Source organism: Symphalangus syndactylus, chromosome 13 (assembly GCF_028878055.3).
Source record: "Symphalangus syndactylus isolate Jambi chromosome 13, NHGRI_mSymSyn1-v2.1_pri, whole genome shotgun sequence".
NCBI classification, from domain to species: domain Eukaryota; kingdom Metazoa; phylum Chordata; class Mammalia; order Primates; family Hylobatidae; genus Symphalangus; species Symphalangus syndactylus.
The window spans coordinates 32083047-32100745 of NC_072435.2; the positions used below are offsets into that span (position 1 = coordinate 32083047).

Genomic DNA, 17699 nt, shown 5'->3' on the forward strand with positions numbered 1-17699 from the left:
GCATGTTCTTTCCACATCTCCATGATGATTCTGACCAGGAGGCCAGCTTTCCGGATCCCACCAACATCACATACGGGACCTTTCCAATCTACTCCCTACCTCCTGTCCAGTCGTGATTTGATTCTGGAATTTAAGAAGCGGAGAAAGAGCCTAGTTCAAATTCAAGAATTTCCACCTAAAACCACAGCATGCAGAGGCCCCTTTAAAAACCACCTAACCCAGCTCTTTCATCAAACAGATGAAGAAACTTACCTAAAGATGTTAAGTGGTTTGCCCAAACTGCAAAGCCTGATATATGGGAAAATACTTCCATGGGAAATAAGAAAATGATAAATTAAAAAAAAATTTTAAATGAGGCTCTAATTCCTGAAAAATGACTTACTTAAACTGGGAGCTGGGCAGAAAATAATGCTGTAGAAGGTAGAACAGCATTTCTTTGGGAGGATTTATCTTTTTAAGTATATGGTGGTCTTCTACAACTATCCTACAACAGGTTGCAGGACAAATCATGTATTTTAATCTTTGGGGGAGTCTTTGTGTAAGTCAGACCTTATTCATTTTGATTCCAACAACACTCGCAGCCACTGGATCCTAATGATCACATCTAACAAGGCTGATGACTAACCAGCTTGCCTTTTTAAGAAAAAAAGGCCGGGCGCAGTGGCTCACGCCTGTAATCCCAGCACTTTGGGAGGCCGAGGTGGGTGGATCACGAGGTCAGGAGATCGAAACCATCCTGGCTAACACGGTGAAACCCCGTCTCTACTACAAATGCAAAAAAATTAGCCGGATGTGGTGGCGGGCGCCTGTAGTCCCAGCTACTTGGGAGGCTGAGGCGGGAGAATGGCGTGAACCCAGGAGGCGGAGCTTCCTGGGCGACAGAGCGAGACTCCGTCTCAGAAAAAAAAAAAAAAAAAAACAAGCTTACTTTTTATTTGTTATATAACACAAATGACATTCCATTATAAGTTTCTGCTGCAAAAGAAAGTTGGGAAATTTGTTTAGACACTTTAAATAGTCCTAAGATTAGCTGAAATGCTGGTAACAAACGTGCAATGAACATTTTCTTGGGGGCATTCAGCAACAAAGTGAATCACCCTTAAAAAAAAATCCATACAACTAAAGCGAGTCTCACCACGGGAACCACAGGAGCTGTTTTAGTGACAGGCTGGAGTGTCTGTTACAGGCGGCACTTTTGCGGCTGCTGCTGCATTAGTCAGATTGCACTCGAGATGAATAAGGAAGAATAAAGTCTTCACCAAAAACCTGTCCTGGCTAACAGTTCTGAATTTATAGCCCTGGCAGTGGGGGCGGGGCTGGGAGGAGGGGAAGAAATGTGTCACCCGCTCTGAATGAAGTTCAGGGGTGGTGTTTACCTGAGCAACAAACCCTTGTCAACAATCGCTATCTCTGGCTTGCCAGCGAGGAGGTGGGGGAGTGAGGTTGTTTTGATCAAAATCCAACCTGTGGCTGCAAAGTGCCCATCAACAGGGCACTTTGTTAGTGGGAACGTGCGACCTCCCTTAATAAACATAACACACACATCCCACTGAGGGCCACGGGTGGACTCAACTTCTTAACAGGAACATTGAGCACATGAAACCAGAAGGTGCTGGGTCCAATTTCCACCCTCAGCCAACCCTGTGAATGTCTCTACATGTGAGCCAGCTAGGGCTCAACTCTTTGCTCTTCTGAAATTCTTAGGCAGCAGAAATGAAGGCATCATGCTGAAAAGTGCTCCAGAAATTGCGGATTTATCAGTGATGTACGGTAGTAGGTTGGACAAGTAATGATTTTCTGAACACCAGGAATTAGATCAAAAAAGAAATTCCACTTAAGACTAAAATAAGTCTCCAGTTGAGAGCAGTCTAGGACATATTCAAATGGCCAGAAGTTTGTTTCAATGGGGCCTCTGCGTTTATGCAGGATGGGAGTCAACATTACAATATTGGTTCTTTCAAGTAGATCCCGAGTGGACCCATGTCTACCTGTTGTGGCAAATCAAACTCAAATTTAATCAGAGAAAAATATATGCAGATGTTCAATTAAAACCTGGAGTCCGCAGTCTTGGCACTGTTTGCCCGGCCCTCATTGTTTGCTAAGTAACAACGGTTGCCAGGGGCAACGCAGTCCACTCCCGTTTCCAAGAGCCTGTTGCTGGGCAACCGAGAGAATACTTCCCAAACCAAACAATGTCATCCCGGAGCAACCCCCTCTATCTCACACTAACCAGATCTAAAAAAAACCCTCTCAAATATGTAATCTATTATTTTCAGAAGCCCTAAGAGAAAGGCAAATAATCTCTTCTCTATAGTAACTGAGGGGAAAACAGTTTACCATATTTGTTCTGAAATAACAAAACCCAAGGAGGAACAACTCTCTCTGAGGTAAGAGGGCATCACAGGAGGGATTTCAATCCTTCCTAGTACTGGGAAGAGAAAGTGCCCTTTTCTCCAAGAGGAAAGAATCTATTTATCATCAAACAATGTGGGAGAGTTCATAGCTGCACAAGTGTTTTCTGGGCGAAGTAAAATGAATCATGGATTAAGCTATTTGGAAAAAAGTGTGAAAACAGAGGAGTTGATATCAAATTAAAAAGACTTTGGAAATATCATGTACGTATGGAACAAGTGCAAAGGGAACCACTGACTCAGCGTCAGAAATGCCTTGTGGGGCTTTGCCGGGAGGGACTTACAGTATATCTCTGACATCACTGCACCGGCTCTTCCCTCCCCACCCGGGGAGAGGAAGACTTTTCTAAGAGGAAGCCAGGCCACATCAGATGCCCCCAGATGGCAGGACACACAAGGGACACATATCTCCGGAAAGAGGAGGCACATGGTCGGGCAATCTCGACCCATGGAGGGGGGGAAAAAGGGCTAAACCGAAGCCAGTGCAGCTTTTGTGCTGCCTGGAGCAGTTCAGGCTGAGCATGGCTTCCCTGAGGCTTTGGGACCAGGAGAGGGTGAAGTGGCACCACCACCTTTCAAGGGGAACACAGAGCTTTAAGCAGTGCTCTTGTTTTTGGTGGGCCCGGCCAAGGATCTTAAAGCATTTTGATAGAATGAGCAGCGTGTAGCTGCAGCCTCGATGGGTCAACATTTTGGATGATAAAAGCACACAACGCTGATAGATTTGTGCATGACCAAGCATACCCTTTAAGGAGCTCTCAGCGGAGGTTTGCCCTTTGAGACAGACACAGTCAGTGCACAGAAACTGTTTTTTTAAGATATCATCCAGGAGTCATTCCTAGAACAGGAATGGAATAGACATGCCTCCCTGAGAAGAAAGGAAGACAGATCCTATGCTGTTAAAATTGGAATCTGTGTTCCAGGGAGATGAGGAATTTGAAGCCAGACTCTTGGGCTGTTAACGTATGGCTAAGTGGTGATGTGGTGACAACCTTGAATGCTAGTCCTGGAGGAAAAACCACCAGCAGCTGGCGCCATGGGAGGCTTTGCTTAGGGGACACAGCCGGGTTCTGCCTGGATGCTGCATCCCAAGGGAGGCATTGAGGTGCAGCTGTGAGGACTCCAAACCCCATGTCCAGAAGGATGAGTAAAAACACAATTCCCTGCCGTCATGGAGTTTCTATTCTAAACCATGCGGGAGGATAGGGGCATATGGACAGTAAATAAGATAAGTAAGAAAAATATGTCGTAAGTCAGATGACACCCTATATCATATGGTGACAAGTACCAAGGGGGAAAAGGAAGCAGAGAGAAGGAGTGCTGGGATAGGAAGGGGTTGCAATTTTTAAAGAGTTGTCAAATGCTTCCCTGGGTGGGCTCATTAAAGAGATGAGGAAGGTGTGGGACGGAGCTGTCCAGATATTCTGGGGAAGAGCGTTCCTAATGGAGGGAAAAGCCAGTACAAAGGCCCCGAGGTGGGACAGTGCCTGGCTTGAAACTGGAGCGGAGTGAACCAGAAGGCAAGGAGAAAGGCCCATGCAGGCCATTGTAGGGGCTCTGGCTTTTTCTTGGGGTGAGTGGAAGCCATCACAAGGTTTGAGCCCAGGAATGGCCTGGTTTGACTTGCATTTTAACCAGGCCCCTCTGGCTGCTGGGTTGAGAATAGGGGAAGAGGGAAAAGGGTGGGAGCAGAGAGAGCAATCTGGAGACTAATGTGATAATCTGGGCAAGGGAGGGGGGCCTGGCTGTGAGCTATGGAGGGGCAAAGCCGTCAGACTCTGGATAAACATAGTAGGTAGAGTCAGCCAGATTTGCTGATGGGTCAAGGGTACCTCCAAGGTTTTTGGCAACTAAAAGGATGAGGTCAGGAAAATTACCCAAGGAAAAGGCCTGGAGAGCAGTTGGGAGTTGAGTTCTGAAGGTGTAAAGTGTGAGAGGCTCCTAGACACCCAGGTTGAGATGCTAAGAAAGCAGGCAGATTATGTAAGTCTCAGGCTGAAGGGTGAGCTGGAGCCATCAGTGTATAGAGAATGCAGGCTGGAGCCATCAGTGTATAGAATATATGAGCTAGAGCCATCAATGTATAGATAACATAGCTGGAGCCATCAGTGTGTAGGGGACATGACCTAGAGCCACCAGTGTATAGAGGATGTGGGCTGAAGCCATCAGTGTATAGAGAACATGGGATGGAGCCATCAGTGTATAGATAACATGGCTGGAGCCATCAGTGTATAGAGAACATAAGCTAGAGCCACCAGTGTATACAGGATGTAGGCTGGAGTCATCAGTGTATAAATAACCTAGTTAAAACCATAAGACTATCTGGGCTCACCAAGGAAGAGCAGACAGAAGAGGCCTAGGGCTGAGTTCTGGGGCTGTCTACCATTTGGAGATCCCAAAGAAGCAGGAGCCTGAAAACAGGAGGCCAAAGAAGTATGAGCAAGTGGTGTCCTGAGAACCAAATGACTCTGGGGCTGAGTGGTGATCACTGGAATCAGCAAAGTGGAGGTCACCAGTGATTGTGACAGAGGAGCTCCAGGGGAAAAGTGTGTACAAAAGCCACAGAGGTTGCAGCAGATTCAAGAGAGCCCCAAGTGGAGCAGAATTGGAGACAGGAGGACCAGATGGCTCTTTTGAGGAATTTTTGCTAGAAACATAGGAAGACGAACGGGGAGGCAGCTGGAAGGGGAAGACTGAGAGAGTGTTTCTGAAAATGAAAGAAATAATAGCAGGTAGGACCTACCAGGAGGGAACTGGGATAGGAGCAAGAAGGGAGACTTGCAAGTGGATGTTCTTGCATGGATGGGATGGAATGGGATGTGGATGGGATGGAATGGGATGTGGATGGGGTGGAATGGGATGTGGATGGGGTGGAATGGGATGTGGATGGGGTGGGATGGGATGTGGATGGGGTGGGATGGAGATGGGATGGGATGGGATGTGGATGGGGTGGGATGGGATGTGGATGGGCTGGGATGGGATGTGGATGGGATGTGGATGGGATGGGATGGGATGTGGATGGGGTGGGACGGGATGTGGATGGGTGGGATGGGATGTGGATGGGGTGGGATGGGATGGATGGGATGGGATGTGAATGGGGTGGGAAGGGATGTGGATGGTGTGGGATGGGATGGGATGTGGATGGGATGGGATGGGGTGGGATGTGGATGGGGTGGGATGGGATGTGGATGGGGTGGGATGGGATGGGATGTGAATGGGGTGGGAAAGGATGTGGATGGTGTGGGATGGGATGTGGATGTGGTGGAATGGGACGTAGATGGGGTGGGATGAGATGTGGATGGGATGGAAAGGGATGTGGATGGGGTGGGATGGGATGTGGATGGGGTGGAATGGGATGTGGATGGGGTGGGATGGGATGTGGATGGGATGGAAAGGGATGTGGATGGAGTGGGATGGGATGGGATGAAATGGAATGGGATGGGATGTGGGTGGGGTGGGATGGGATGGGATGGGATGGGATGGGATGGATGGAGTGAGATGGGATGGGATGGGATGTGGATGGGATGGGATGGGGAATGGATGGGATGGATGGGGTAGGATGGGGTGGGAGGGGATGTGGATGGGATGGAATGGGATGGGATGGGATGTGGATGGGATGGGATGTGGATGGGATGGGATGTGGATGGGATGGGATGTGGATGGTATGGGATGGGATGGGATGTGGATGGGATGGATGGGATGGGATGGGATGGATGGGATAGGATGGGATGTGGATGGGGTGGGATGGGATGTAGATGGGATGGAATGGGATGGGATGGATGGGATGGGATGGGATGTGGAATGGGATGGGATGGGATGGGATGTGGAATGGGATGGGATGGGATGGGATGTGGAATGGGATGGGATGTGGAATGGGATGGGATGGGATGGGATGGGATGGGATGGGATGGGATGGGAAGGGATGGATGGGATGTGGATGGGATGGGATGGGATGGGATGTGGATGGGATGGGATGGGATGGGATGGGATGGGATGGGATGGGGATGGGATGGGATGTGGATGGGATGGGATGGGATGGGATATGGATGGGATGGAATGGGATGTCCTGCAGAACACAGGTGGGCTTGGCCAGGGCTAGGTGCATGGATATGCATCCACCAGTACAGGAGAGAAGACAGAGTGTCCACCCTGGAAGGTGGACATAGTGCTTCTCGGGGGGGTCCTGGTCCCCAATCCCATTCTTCATCCATGGAATCCCTGTGTTTACTCCTCGCCAGCCTCAATAGCTGGCTGCTGGGGGTCTCCAGTCTCAGCAGGGTGGACGGGCTTGAAGCCACAGGATAGGGCCTGGGTATCAAGTATGATGACCTAGGTCCACAGACCTCACATCAGAGCCTCCAGCAGACCCTGGGTTCATAGGCACATATGGGCTCCATGGGACCAATACTTGCACCTACCCCATGGTCCCACCTCAACACCTGACAGAAGCCCCACTCCTCAGGTTTATGCACATGATTTGCCTTTTTCACTGCTTTCTTTTTCTTTTCTAGAGACAGGGTCTTGCTCTGTCACCCAAGCTGGAGTACAGTGGTTGGATCAGCCTCAAACTCCTGGGCCCTCAGCCCAGTGATCCTCCTGCCTTAGCCTCCCATGTAGCTAGGACTACAGGTGCACACCACCACGCCTGGCTACTTAAAACAAAACAAACAAAATTGTAGTGGCAAGGTCCTACTATGTTATCCAGGCTGGTCCTGAACTCTTGGCTTCAAGCAATCTTCCCACCTCAGCCTCCCAAAGTGTTGGACTACAGGTGTGAGCCCCTGTGCCTGGCCCTCACTGCTTTCCTTATGGTTACTCCATACCTCTTTTCAAATTTGCCAAATGGCTAATCTTTCCACACTCGAATATTATTAGAAATGAGTTTTAATATACCTATTTTTCTTGCTATGTCAACGTACAAACATGCATCCTTAAATAAGAAAGTGTTAGAGTCACATATTAAAAATGCATTTCTTGCTAAGTCATGCTCGAATTATGCAAGATTGCAAGGAAATTTAATGCAAGACAAATGAGCGAGGCCAGGAATCTTGCTGTGAGAGTTTGGGAAGCAGAGCTCCCTGGCTCCAGACAAGGAATGGACTCAGCCTGACGGGAGGAGGTCTCAACTGTCTTTGGGAGGGAAAGATCCTGTCAGTAATTTTAAGTGATCGTCTATCTTTGAGGCACAGATATATCTCAATTGGCCCGGGACAGAAAATCAAGCCAAGTCAGAGTTCCCCTCAGCAAGACCCAGGGATCTCTGAAGAAATGAAAATGAAGCAAAGAAAGACAAAATTAGAAATATTTATTCCATCCGTCATCTCTTTGCTTGTCTCAAATGCCACCATCCAACCCAATGGGAACGACAAAAGGACATTCTATTTCTGTCCCCACGAAAAGTTTCAACCCCAAAGCAAAACCTCAGTGTGCGCTGAGAAGATGCAGCAAAAGGGTCTTTTTGTTAAACTCATTATTAGAATTAAACCCAAAGAGGGAAATGTTAGAGGTATTTTAGGTTTTTAAACTAATTAGTCTCAATTAATTCTAAGAAGATACACTAAAATCAATTCTGTTGTAGAAAGGCAATTTAATTCAAAAGCTTGAGGAGAAATGTTATTTTTAAAATGTAAAAAGGCATCTTAAAACCTGTAAAATATTTTAAATGGCTTTCCTATTCCATCAAGTTTTGAGAGGGGTTTTCATTTTTCTCAGGAAACATTTTCTCCTGGTGTGGGGTTGGGGATCACTTCAGACAGGGCCTGAAAGCAGCGAGCAACTCACGCTGTCCAGGAGGGGCAAGAACAAACCCTCAGCTTTGTCTGGTTCTGTTTTTCGTGTCTCCATTCCCAGCTCCGTATTAAGTCAGTTCCCAAATCCGAGCAAAAGATAATTTTGGAAAAAAAATGGAATAAAATGTTCTAACTCCGCCTGAGAGATGGAAAGAGAAACAGAGATGAGTCTGATGAAACAGAACTCAAATCACCCCCTTCTTGACCCACCGTTTCTCTTCTGATTCAAATGTAGACTTGGACAAATTGCCACCTTTCAGACCTTTTCATGTTCCAATATTCTTTCCATTTGTCCTGGCTTCTAGAGGCCTTGGCGGCCCACGTATCCACCTGGGTGCTGGGTGACCCTGCCTGTTGCTGCTCTTGGAAAGCATGTTTCACTTCTGCATACATTTTAAAAGATAAATATTTGGGCCAGGTGCAGTGGCTCATGTCTGTAATCCCAGCGCTCTGAGAGGCTGAAGTGGGAGAATTGCTTGAGGCCAGGAGTTTGAGACCAGCCTGGGTAACAAAGCAAGACCTCGTCTCTAGAAAAAAAAAAAATTAAAAAGTATTCGGGTAAGGTGGGTGTGCCTGCAGTCCCAGCTACTCAGGAGGCTTGAGCCCAGGAGGTGGAGGATGCAGTGGGCAATGATTGTACCACTGCACTCCAGCCTGGGCGACACAGAGAGATCCTGTCTCTCAAAAAAGAAACATGAAGTCTTCCTTCCGAGGACATAACAAAGAAAAAAGAGAAAAAAAGGCCCCTCTGTCTTCAGTGCTGCCTATGGAGGTGGCAGCCGTCTCCTCCTCAGCATCATGGCCACCCTCAGACCCCTCGTGAAGCCCAAGATCATCAAAAAGAGAACCAAGGAGTTCATCCGGCACCAGTCAGACCAACATGTCAAAATTAAGTGTAATTGGAGGAAACCCAGAGGTATTGACAACAGGGTTCACAGAAGGTTCAAGGACCAGATTTTTTCTTTTTCTTTTTTTTTTTTTTGAGACAGAGTCTCACTCTGTTGTGCAGGCTGCAGTGCAGTGGTGCAATCTCAGCTCACCGCAACCTCCGCCTTCTGGGTTGAAGCAATTCTCATGCCTCAGCCTCCAGAGTAGCTGGGATTACAGGTGCCCACTACCATGCCTGGCTAGTTTTTGTATTTTTATTAGAGACGGGGTTTCACCATGTTGGCCAGGCTGGTCTCAAACTCCTGACCTCAGGTGATCCACCCTCCTCAGCCTCCCAAAGTGCTGGGATTACAGGCGAGAGCCACCGCGCCTGCAAGGGCCAGATCTTGATGCCCAATATTGGTTATGGGAGCAACAAAAAACAAAGCACATGCTGCCCAGTGACTTCTGGAAGTTCCTGGTCCCCAACGTCAAGGAGCTGGAAGTGCTGCTGATGTGCAACAAATCTCCCTGTGCTGAGATCGCTCACATTGTTTCCTCCAAGAAACGCAAAACCATCATGGAAAGGGCTGCCAGCTGCCATCAGAGTCACCAACCCCAATGCCAGGCTGCGCAGCGAAGAAAATGAGTAGATGGCTCATGTGTATGTTTTGTGTTTAAATCAAACCATAAAAACTGCAAAAAAAAAAATAAAAACAAAAAAAATTTGAAATATTTGCATCCAAATGGAATTTCAAAACAATTAAAGATGGAAAGAAGGAAGGCTGAGTGGATGAAAGCCCTCTGAAGCTTACTGCAGAGTGGAACGATGAAGACACAGTTGCATTTCTGTGTAGTCAAATTCTCTTTTTTACCATGCAAGTTTCGTGGTTAAGATGAGGTTGAATGCGGATGGCTAATACCAGTAATTTGGGCTAAACGCTCCTCTTCCAGGAGGCTGAGCCATCTGAACTGGCTGTTTACCCAGCTCATACTGATCAGGAAGTATCTGAGAGGGTGAATGCACCAATAAAAAGCCGCCCAGACCCTCCTCTCCAGCAAGTGGAAAGTGTGTGTCTCGTCCTCACACAGGAATGACTATAGAGGACCACAGTGCGGCTTCTCAGCAGCCCCCAGACAGGCCGGCCCTGGGCAGCAGGAACTCGTTCTGCCCCGGCTGACATTCTGGGCCTCATCACTAATGACCCACAGCAGCCAAGGTCAGCCCTCGGGAAGATGGAAAGTGAACGAAGGGCAGCTCTGCCCAAAGCGGCGGACCAGGTGGGCAGAGAGCCGGGGTTTTGTAGCAGGGGTGGGGGTGCAGCACAGGAACAGATCTGGAGCTTGTGGCAGGAGTTCAGGTGGAACCTCAGGCGGGGGACAGATGCCACAGAGTGGAGGAAGCTCCTCCTCTCATCCCAAGCTAGCCCCTTCCTAACCTCAAGTCAACGAGAAGAGAAGGTGGGCTAGAACCTTTCTACCTTCCTCTTAGCTCCTGGCCTGTGCCCGTGCATCTCCTCACCCCACATAGTTCCCTGGGTACAGGGACTGGGGCTTGAAGGGTGCCCATACCACACTCCCTCAGAGCCTGGACACTCAGCCATCATTCATTCATTCAGCAAACACAGTCTGAGCATCTGCCACGTGCCAGCTCCAAGTGCTGAGGACACAGCAGGGAATGAAACAGATCGAGTCCCTGACCACGTGGGGCTGACCCCTCAGGGACAGACAGATGACACCATGGACACAGAACAGCAGGAGGTGACAAATGCTCTGAAGAAAAATACACTCAAATGCACAAGTGGAGTGCGGCATGGGCCAGGGGCAACAAGGTGACCCAGGGCAGTGACAGGACAGAGGCAGAGTGAGGTGAAGAAAGTGTCGCTGCTGAGAAGGCTCTGCCAGGGAGGGTGCTCAGCAAGGCTGAGGCACACGGGACACGTGGGGTCACACAGGTCATGTGAGGATGCCACCAGAGGGAGCTGGGGGAATGCTGGGGGTTGAATGTTGTGTCCCCTTAAATTCCTATGCTGAACTCCTCACCCCAAGAGAGTGGCTTTAGGAGGTGGGGCCTTTGGGAGGTGATTAGGTCATGGGGGTGGGATCATGCCCTCCCTTATGGAAGGGACCCCAGAGAGCTCTCTCTGGCTTCCCCCCATGTGATGTGAGGACACAGCAAGAAGACGGCCGTCTGCATCCCAGAGGGGAGCCCTCACCAGAACCTGACCCTGCTGGCACCCTCTTCTCAGACTTCCCACCTCCAGGGCTGAGAGATGCGTGTCTGTTGTTTACAGCCACCCAGTCTATGGCCTTTTGCTGAAACAGCCCAAACAGACTAAGACAGGAAGAGGAGGAGGAAAAGGAGGAGGAGGAGGAGGAGGTGGTGGAGGAGGAGGAGAAGATGGCCTTAGAGACACAAGGAGGCCACAGTGGAGTCTTTGGCTTTCACTCTGAGTGTGCTGGGAAGCTACTGGAAGGTTTAGGGCACGGGGACACAGTCTGACAGATATTTTGGAAACATCAATGGTCAATGGAAGCAAATGTCAGGGCTGGACAACCAGGCCAGAGGTGACAAAGACTTACGTGATAGGAGTGCTCTCATTTGGGAGACACCTGAAGACAGAGTCAGCCAGGTTTGCTGATGGGTTTGACATAGAGGGTGAAAGAAAGAGAGGAGTCAAGGCTGACTTAAGGCTTGGGGTTGGCCTGAGCACCTGGAGAATGGAGCTGCCCGGTGCTGAGCTGGGGAAGCCCGTGGTCTGGGGAGAGACAAGCGTGAGGTCGAATCAGGCACCCAGTTTTGGGTGACAGAATCCTCAGATGCCCATCAGATGACACCCACACGCAGCTGCCACCTAGGCAGCTAGGTACACAAGTCCAGGATTCAGGGGAGTGAACCAGGCTGTAGACACTAGGACACTGGAGGTTCTAAGATGCATTTCAACTCTTGTACCTTGGCGAGATCACCAGGAAAGCAGGTGTAGATAAAGCAGAAAAGAGGTCCCTTCTCAAGTTCAAAGGTCATGAACAGTAGGATCTGGCATAGGGGACAGAGGAGAGGAAGAAAGCAGAGGGAATCTCGAGCTCTGAAGTACACAGCGTCATCCCTTTGCTTGGCTTTCGGAGCTTGGTGTTCATAAAAAATTAGAAACGAGGTCGGGGGCGGTGGCTCATGCCTGTAATCCCAGCACATTTTGGGAGGCCAAGGTGGGCAGATCACTTGAGGTCAGGAGTTCGAGAGCAACCTGGCCAACACGGCGAAACCCCATCTCTACTAAAAAGTAATACAAAAATTAGCCGTGTGTAGTGGTGCATGCCTGTAATCCCAGCTACTTGGGAGGCTGAGGCAGGAGAATCGCCTGAACCCGGGAGGCTGAGGTTGCAGTGAGCCAAGATTGTGCCACTGTACTCCAGCCTGGGTGACAGAGCGCGACTCTGTCTCAAAATAAATAAATAAATAAGTAAGAAACAAACATTCATCAACTGGAAAACCATTAACTACCTTACGGTGCATCCTAGCTCTAAAACAGGTGGCTAGGCGAGGGTGTCTGGGTCCAGATCCTGGGTCCTCCAGTTTCTAGCTGGGTGACCTCAGCCAGGGACTTAAATCTTTCTGCACTTCCATTTCTTTGTCCATAAACGGAAAAAATACTTCTATCTGTGTTGGGTGGTTGTGTTAAATGAGAGGAGTCCTACAAAGCGTGGAGTTTAATGGCCAGCCCAGCACACGGAAAATGCCCATAAATGTTCATTAGCGTCATTGTTGTAATTCACACCATTATAACGTAACCCACATCATCTACTGATTTTTTGCAGATTTAAATATCTGAAACTCTAAAAGCAGTTATGCTGTTTGCTATTTGTGATTTCAAAAACTCTTTGCTATTTGTGATGTTGCTAAGCCCTTTAGGGAGTGCCTCCTGCTATGAGCTATATTCATTCCAGGGCATATTTGTGGGGTTTGTCATTTTAACCAAGTACTTAATACTTGTTTCTCTCCCAGCATCTTGCCAAATGTGGCAGCTCTCCTTCTAGATGAACACTACTGCATTACTGTTATAGAAATGATATTTTAACATCAACTCCCTTTTCCCTTTTCCTCTCTAGAAATCCAGTCCTTCCATGAGACCTCAGTGCACACAGAACTCCTCCTACCATGTGCGACCTTTTTCTCAGCTGAGCAACTCATAAATCGCTTAACAAAAATGGGGATTGATGCGGACTGTGTTTAGTGCCATCCTTCCCAGTGAGAGGGAGTGAGCCAGCGAGCTTCCTTAAATCCCTTTAGTTCTCCAAAAGAAGAGACTGTTTGCTTTCTCATCTATGCCGCAAGTTTCTGGGGCTTGCATCATTAACCTGGTGGCTTTGCCAATTCCTTCGCCAGTGCTGGGTCAAAGACAGGCAAGGGCACCTGTAGGGTTAGCCATGAGTGTGTGCCAGGTGCTGAATGCAAAACCCGGGAGCACCGGTGGCTGGGGCAGGTGGGCTGGGCTCTGCCACTGCCTCCCCCAGCCTGCCCAAGAGGGGGGTGTGCCTCTGCAGGAAATGGCTTCCAAGCATTTCTTAAGACTTAGGAGATGTTCAAACCTACACAGTCAGAGACAAAGAGCTAGCTATAAGTGGAGTCTTTTTCCCCTCCTCAAAATTCATCCTGCAGAAGTAGACATGTGCTAAACGGTGCATGGCCACACAAAGGCTTGGATACCAATGTTCACGGTAGCGTTGTCCTAATAGCCCCAAAGTAGCAACAGCCCAAATGTTTGTCAATTGATGGATGGCTAAACGAAGGCAGCTGGGTACGGTGGCTCACACCTGTAATCCCAGCACTTTGGGAGGCTGAGGTGGGTGGATCACCTGACGTCAGGAGTTCAAGACCAGCCTGACCAACATGGAGAAACCCCGTCTCTATTAAAATATAAAATTAGCCGGGCGTGGTGGCCCATGCCTGTAATTCCAGCTACTTGGGAGGCTGAGGCAGGAGAATTGCTTGAACCCGGGAGGCGGAGGTTGCAGTGAGCCAAGATCGCGCCATTGCACTCCAGCCTGGGTGACAAGAGCAAAATTCCATCTCAAAAAAAAAAAAAAAAAAAGGAACGAAGCACTGGCACCTGCTGTAAACGGATGGACAGCGGACCCTGAAAACATTATGTTACGTGGAAGAAGCCAATCACAAAAGGCCACGTAGTGTGTGATTCTGTTTATATGAAATGTTCAAAACAGGCAAATCCACAGAGGCAGAAAGTGGATTCACAGTTGCCAGGGGCTGGGAGGAGGAAAGGCAAGTGACTGTTCATGGCAGGTTCAGGGTTTCTTCTTCTTTTTGGAGTGATGAAAATGTTCTGTGAAGATAGTATACTAAGACCCACTGAACCATACACTTCAAATGGGTGAGCTTTACGGTATGTAAAATAGATCTCAGCACAGCTGTAAAAAAAAAAAAAAAAAGGTATATTGACGACCTGTCCCCAGTGGCATTAGTTGAAGTCATAAAAAATTAGAAACAAATGTTCATCAATAGGAAAATCATTAAGTACCTTATGGTGCATCCTAGCTCTAAACTATGCTGCCATTAAAAAGAAGAGGTACCTTCTCCAAGAAAGAAAGCCAACATCTGCAGTGCCTGGCACACAGCAGGCTCTCAAATATTTGCGGAATAAATTTATGTTGAAAAAAAAAAACCAGCTATACATACTATAAAATAGGTAAAGGGACCTTAAAAAGATCTAGAAGGACACAAGTTATATGACTAACAGTGCTTACCTCATGAGAGGTGGGATAGACAGAAAGACGAAAAGAGAAATTTTCATTTCTGAATCTCCTGCTGTAGATGGTGGTCCTTCCCAGGAGAATGTTACTTGTATTACTTGCATATAATTTTATTTTTATTTTTTGAGATGGAATCTTGCTCTGTCTCCCAGGCTGGGATGCAGTGGCACGATCTCAGCTCACTGCAACCTCCATCTCCCAGGTTCAAGCTATTCTAGTGCCTCAGCCTCCCAAGTAGCTGGGATGACACCACGCCCAGCTAATTTTTGTATTTTTAGTAGAGACAGGGTTTCACCATGTTGGCCAGGCTGGTCTCGAACTCCTGACCTCAGGAGAGCCACCTGCCTCGGCCTCCCAAAGTGCTGGGATTATAGGCGTGAGTCACGGCGCCCGGCCATTACTTGCATATTATTTTAAAAGTTGTAATTCATTGGTAAACATCCTAAGACATGCAGGGTCCTATAAATTACCAAACTGTATCCTGTAAATTACCAAACAGAATGGCTATTTGTATAGGGAGTATCACTACGATTTAGTGTACTTGGTCTAGAGTATGCTGTCGCTCTTACAACCAGAGGCTTTCATGTTAATTCAACATCCATCATGAAGAGAAAATGTACCAGACAAACAAACTGTGGTAGGATCACACATGGACTGTGCTCCAGCAATAAAAGGAACAAACGACTGACGCACGCAATGACAGGGATGAATCCCAGAGGCATTTATGCCAAGTGAATGTAGACAGTCTCAAAAGCTGCACAATGTACGTTTCCATTTATACGACATTCTGGAAAAGGCAGAGCTATAGAAAGGGACAGCAGATGGTGGCCAAAGGCTAAGAATGGGGCCAGGGTCTGACTACAGAGAGAGGTTGGACTTGCTCTCCATCCTGTTTGAGGTGGAGATTATAAGAATCTATGCAAGTGGGCCGGGTGTGGTGGCCCACGCCTGTAATCCCAGCACTTTGGAAGGCTGAGGTGGGTGGATCACGAGGTCAGGAGATCGAGACCATCCTGGCCAACATGGTGAAACCCCATCTCTACTAAAAATACAAAAATTAGCTGGGCATGGTGGCTCGTGCCTGTAGTCCCAGGTACTCGGGAGGCTGAGGCAGGAAAATCGCTTGAACCAGGGAGCCGGAGGTTGCAGTGAGCTGAGATTGCACCATTGCACTCCAGCCTGGCAACAAAGCAAGACTCTGTATCAAAAAAAAAAAAAAAAAAAAAAAGAATCTATGCAAGTGTGAAAAACTATAGAACAGCAAACCCAAAAAGGCAAACACGACTGTATGTAGATTTAAAATATAAATTAAAAACAACAAAAAAAAGAAAAACCAGGTGCATCTACTGAGTGTTCAGCCCCATTCTAGGCTCTGAGGATTCAGTTTTTTTTAGGGATGGGTCTTGCTCTGTTGCCTAGGCTGGAGAGTGCAGTGGCATGATCACAACTCACTGTAGCCTCTAACTCCAGGGCTAAAGCATTCCTCCCGCCTCAGCCTCCTGTGAGTAGCTGGGACCACAGGCACATGCCTGGCTAATGTGTGTGTGTGTGTGTGTGTGTGTGTGTGAGAGAGAGAGAGAGAGAGAGAGAGAGAGAAAGGTGAGAGGTCTTGCTTTGTTGCCTAGGCTGGTTTCGAACTTTCAGCTTCAAGCAATCCTCCCACTTTGGCCTCCCAAAATGCTGGGATTAAAACGTGAGCCACCACACCCAGCCTGAGGATTCTAAGGTGAGCAGGTCAGATGAAAGTGCTGCTCTCAGGGTGCCACTATCCTTGTCAGGCAAGAATACACAAGGTCCCAGATACACAAGGTTGTTCAGTAGAGATCCGGGCTGTAGTGCAAGGTGATTGCAGAGGGATAGATCCAGGGGTGGTGGTGGAGAAGAGTCCCCTCTTGATAGCCAGTTAGGGGTGGCACTAAGGATGGCACTGAGCTGGGACCTGACAGCTGCAAAGAAGGGGCCAGCCTTAGGAGGATGTGGGAGAGAGCAGCCTGGGCAAGAGGAATAGCTGTGCAAAGGTCTTGCAGCAGCAGAGGCCCTGGACAAGGTCAGATGTCTGGAGTTTTAAAATTCCAATTGCTGTCCGGGCTCAGTGGCTTATGCTTGTAATTCCAGCATTTTGGGAGGCTGAGGTGGGTGGATCATGAAGTCAGGAGTTTGAGACCAGCCTGGCCAACCTGGTGAAACCCCATCTCTACTAAAAATACAAAAATTAGCTGGGTGTGGTGACGCATGCCTGCAGTCGCAGTTACTTAGGAGGCTGAGGCAGGAGAATCACTTGAACCTGGGAGGTGAAGTTTGCAGTGAGTCAAAATCATGCCATTGCACAACAGCCTGGGCAACAGAGCGAGACTCCATCTCAAAAAAAAAAAAAAAAAAATTCCAGTTGCTAAGGGAAGCCCCAGGAGGCTCAACCCACAGGCACAATATAATCTGACTTACATCTTTTAAAAGAGCACTCTTCTTAGATTATAGACAGAAAGAGTGAATGCAGGAAAACTAAGACAAAGGCATTTACTACTTTAAAAAAGTTCATAATAATTCTGCTTCCTGGCTGGGTATGGTGGCTCATCATGCCTGTAATCCTAGCACTTTGGGAGGCCAAGGTGGGAGGATTGATTGAGGCCAACCAGGCCAAAAAGCAAGACACTGTCTCTATTTTAAACAAATAAAAAGAATAATTAATTATGCTTCTAAGACCTGTCTGTGGAACTGGGGAAGGAATCATATCATTTTATAAACCAAGTAACACTAAACCCATTGCATGAAGGATTAACTAATTAAGCATTTAGTTAACATGAAAGTAAATGATGGCTTCTATACATTTTTAATGCAGGTAATTATACTCTCAGTAAATCATCTCAGC

At 48.0% G+C, this 17699-nt stretch overlaps 1 protein-coding gene, 1 long non-coding RNA gene and 1 pseudogene across 4 annotated transcripts in view; 2 read left to right on the forward strand and 1 right to left on the reverse strand.

The window, feature by feature from the left end:
- The window catches only part of RFX2 (regulatory factor X2), a 119172-nt gene that overhangs the window by 72449 nt on the left and 29024 nt on the right, over positions 1-17699 (reverse strand). The window lies entirely within an intron of this gene.
- On the forward strand, positions 2185-3579 carry LOC129460457 (uncharacterized). The gene is made up of 2 exons (XR_008650230.1): positions 2185-2387; positions 3335-3579. It is a non-coding gene; the product is annotated as an uncharacterized lncRNA (long non-coding RNA).
- LOC129460454 (large ribosomal subunit protein eL32-like) lies at positions 8918-9720 on the forward strand (annotated as a pseudogene).